Consider the following 4,526-nt stretch of genomic DNA (forward strand, 5'->3'; position numbering starts at 1 on the left):
AAACCAGAGACACTGAAACTTATTGAGGAGGAAGTAGGGAAAACCCTCGAAGATATGGGTACAGGGGGAAAATTCCTGAATAGAACAGCAATGGCTTGTGCTGTAAGATCGAGAATCGACAAATGGGACCTAATAAAATTACAAAACTTCTGGGAGGCAAAAGACACCGTCAATAAGACGAAAAGGCCACCAACAGATTGGGAAAGGATCTTTACCTATCCTTAATCAGATAGGGGACTAATATCCAATATATATAAAGAACTCAAGAAAGTGGACTCCAGAAAATCAAATAACCCCATTAAAAAATGGGGCTTAGAGCTAAACAAAGAATTCTGACCTGAGGAATACCGAATGGCTGAGAAGCACCTGAAAAAATGTTCAACATCCTTAATCATCAGGGAAATGCAAATCAAAACAACCCTGAGATTCCACCTCACACCAGTCAGAATGGCTAAGATCAAAAATTCAGGTGACAGCAGATGCTGGCGAGGATGTGGAAAAAGAGGAACACTCCTCCATTGTTGGTGGGATTGCAGGCTTGTACAACCACTCTGGAAATCAGTCTGGCGGTTCCTCACAATACTGGACATAGTACTACCGGAGGATCCCACAATACCTCTCCTGGGCATATATCCAGAAGATGTTTTAACTGATAAGAAGGACACATGCTCCACTATGTTCATAGCAGCCTTATTTATAATAGCCAGAAGCTGGAAAGAACCCAGATGCCCCTCAACAGAGGAATGGATACAGAAAATGCGGTACATTTACACAATGGAGTACTACTCAGCTATTAAAAAGAATGAATTTATGAAATTCCTAGCCAAATGGATGGACCTGGAGGGCATCATCCTGAGTGAGGTAACCCAATCACAAAAGAACTCACATGATATGTACTCACTGATAAGTGGATATTAGCCCAGAAATTTGGAATACCCAAGATATAAGATACAATTTGCTAAACGCATGAAACTCAAGAAGAACAAAGACCAAAGGGTGGATACTTTGCCCCTTCTTATAATTGGGAACAAAGCACCCATGGAAGGAGTTACAGAGACAAAGTTTGGAGCTGAGACGAAAAGATGGACCATCTAGAAACTGCCATATCTGGGGATCCATCCCATAATCAGCTTCCAAACGCTGACACCATTGCATACACTAGCAAGATTTTGCTAAAAAGACCTAGATATGGCTGTCTCTTTTGAGACTATGCCGGGGCCTGGCAAACACTGAAGGTGATGCTCACTTTCAGCTATTGGATGGATCACAGGGCCCCCAATGGAGGAGCTAGGGAAAGTACTCAAGGAGCTGAAGGGATCTGCAATCCTATAGGTGGAACAACAATATGAACTAACCAATACCCCCCCCCCCCCCGGAGCTTGTGTCTCTAGCTGCATATGAATCAGAAGATAGCCTAGTTGGCCATCAGTGGAAAGAGAGGCCCATTGTCGTGCAAACTTTATATGCCTCACAGGGGAACACCAGGGCCAAGAAGTGGGAGTGGGTGGGTAGAGGAGTGGGTGGGGGAGTGGGGGGGGACTTTTGGTATAGCATTGGAAATGTAATTGAAATAAAACCCAATAAAAAATATGGAAAAAAAGAAAAAGAAAAAAAGATATTCCAGATGAATATGTTTTAAGAAAAGTAAAATAAGAAAAAAAAAGATTGAAAGCAATGAATTCATTTCATAAATGATAGTCAAAATTAGAAACAGAGTAGCAACGCAACTAGTGTATCTAAACAAACCCTACTGTATCTAATGAAAGAAACAATTCTCAGAACCCCAGGTCCAAGGTCAACTGGCACAAACCACTGCAATAGGAAGAGCTGAACAATGATAAATTAGCACCTGAAGTAGAGGACAGTGGGAGAGATCTGTTTTCCCTCAATTGCCCTCTAACCTCTGATCTCTCTCTCCAGCATCTACAACTAACCAAACCCAGCCCAAAGCCAGAAGCACTCAGTGAAGAGATGCTGCCAGACCAAGCAATGCTAATTTCATCTTCTAGTCATCTACTCATTTGGACCATTTCTAAGTGGGGCTCAACAATTGTAATGGATATAATACAAACACACAGCTATTAGGCTAGTCATGGTGGTATGCACCTATCTCAGCACTGGGGAAAGATAAAGGGGTCATGTGCTTGAGCAGAGCCTAGGTTATATAGTGAGGTCCTGTTTCAAACAAAAATACACACGTATTTTCAATCATGTTGCTCATGTTGTCACCATTCTGACACCTTTTAAATCCCCACACCTAAAATTCTCCATCTAGCTTCCAAGTCACATTCCACAAGAAAAGCATAGGGAATATAGGTGGTCACAGACTGGATTTCTGTAGCTCTATGACAACAGCCATGCAGGATATTTTTTAATTTATTTATTTTTATTAGATATTTTCTTTATATACATTTCAAATGCTATCCCGAAAGTTCCCTATACCCTCCCCTCGCCCTGCTCCCCTACCCACCCACTTCCACTTTTGGCCCTGGCATTCCCCTGTACTGGGGCATAAAAAGTTTGCAATACCAAGGGGCCTCTCTTCCCAGTGATGGACGACTAGGCCATCTTCTGCTACATATGCAGCTAGAGATATGAGCTCTGGGGGAACTGGTTAGTTCATATTTTTGTTCCACCTATAGGGTTGCAGACCCCTTCAGCTCCTTGGGTGCTTTCTCTAGCTTCTCCATTGAGGGCCCTGTGTTTCATCTTATAGATGACTGTGAGCATCCACTTCTGTGTTAAGACACTGAACAGAATATATTACAGACAACAATGTCAAAGTCTGGCTTTCTACTAATGCACAAATCCCCCTTCTATAGATTTCAACTTGCTTTTGTGTGCTGAGATGACTAAGGCAGCTCTCTACCTCATAAGATTTAATATATCTACCCACTTGAGCCAGGCATGGTGGTACATTGCTTTAATCCCAGTCCCAGGAAGACAGATCTCCATGAGTTTGAGACCCATTCTGTCTACATAGAGCTTCTGTTCTGCCAGGAGTACATAGTGAGAACCTCTCTCAAAAATAAATAAATAAAAGAAATAATATAATCAATAGCTGAGATAGATTTTGTTATATTTAATTTTAAATATAATATACATTCATCAAAACCAGTTGCTATATAAAATAAACAATAACAAAAAGTATTTGATGGTATGGCATGAAACTGAGAGTATTCACAATAGCCCTTGAGATTTCTGTATTTTCTAAACAAGACTAAATTGTTAGTTGGGTAGCTGAGTATTACTTATACTGACAATAAAGGTTATTACTGAGCTATTCATATTCAGAAAGATAGCTTAGGCTATGGTAGAAGCCAAGACTCAATTCAAAAGCTGGAAATTTATACAGTTTTCTTATTACAACTTGGGAGTGTGAGGCATGTTTGTCCACTGCCTCACAGAGTTCTTCTTAAAGTAGAAATCTGTTTGTAAGGAACAAGTGACAATGGGCGTTTTGTTCCCAATTCTAAGGAGGGGCATAGTGTCCACACTTCAGTCTTCATTCTTCTTGAGTTTCATGCGTTTAGCAAATTGTATCTTATATCTTGGGTATCCTAGGTTTTGGGCTAATATCCACTTATCAGTGAGTACATATTGTGTGAGTTCCTTTGTGAATGTGTTTCCTCACTCAGGATGATGCCCTCCAGGTCCAACCATTTGGCTAGGAATTTCATAAATTCATTCTTTTTAATAGCTGAGTAGTACTCCATTGTGTAAATGTACCACATTTTCTGTATCCATTCCTCTGTTGAGGGGCATCTGGGTTCTTTCCAGCTTCTGGCTATTATAAATAAGGCTGCTATGAACATAGTGGAGCATGTGTCCTTCTTACCGGTTGGGACATCTTCTGGATATATGCCCAGGAGAGGTATTGCTGGATCCTCCAGTAGTACTATGTCCAATTTTCTGAGGAACCGCCAGACTGATTTCCAGAGTGGTTGTACAAGCCTGCAATCCCACCAACAATGGAGGAGTGTTCCTCTTTCTCCACATCCTCGCCAGCATCTGCTGTCACCTGAATTTTTGATCTTAGCCATTCTGACTGGTGTGAGGTGGAATCTCAGGGTTGTTTTGATTTGCATTTCCCTGATGATTAAGGATTGTTTGGAGCTGAGATGAAAGGATGGACTATCTAGAGACTGCCATATCCAGGGGTCCACCCCATAATCAGCTTGCAAACGCTGACACCATTGCATACACTAGCAAGATTTTGTTGAAAGGACCCAGATGTAGCTGTTTCTTGTGAGACTATGCCGGGGCCTAGCAAACACAGAAGTGGATGCTCAGTCAGCTATTGGATGGATCACAGGGCTCCCAATGGAGGAGCTAGAGAAAATACCCAAGGATCTAAAGGGATCTGCAACTCTACAGGTGGAACAACATTATGAACTAACCAGTACCCCGGAGCTCTTGACTCTAGCTGCATATGTATCAAAAGATGGCCTAGTCGGGCATCACTGGAAAGAGAGGCCCACTGGACATGCAAACTGTATATGCCCCAGTACAGGGGAACGCCAGGG

The sequence above is a fragment of the Mus musculus genome, chromosome X, assembly GCF_000001635.26.
Source record: "Mus musculus strain C57BL/6J chromosome X, GRCm38.p6 C57BL/6J".
Classification (NCBI taxonomy): Eukaryota; Metazoa; Chordata; class Mammalia; order Rodentia; family Muridae; genus Mus; species Mus musculus.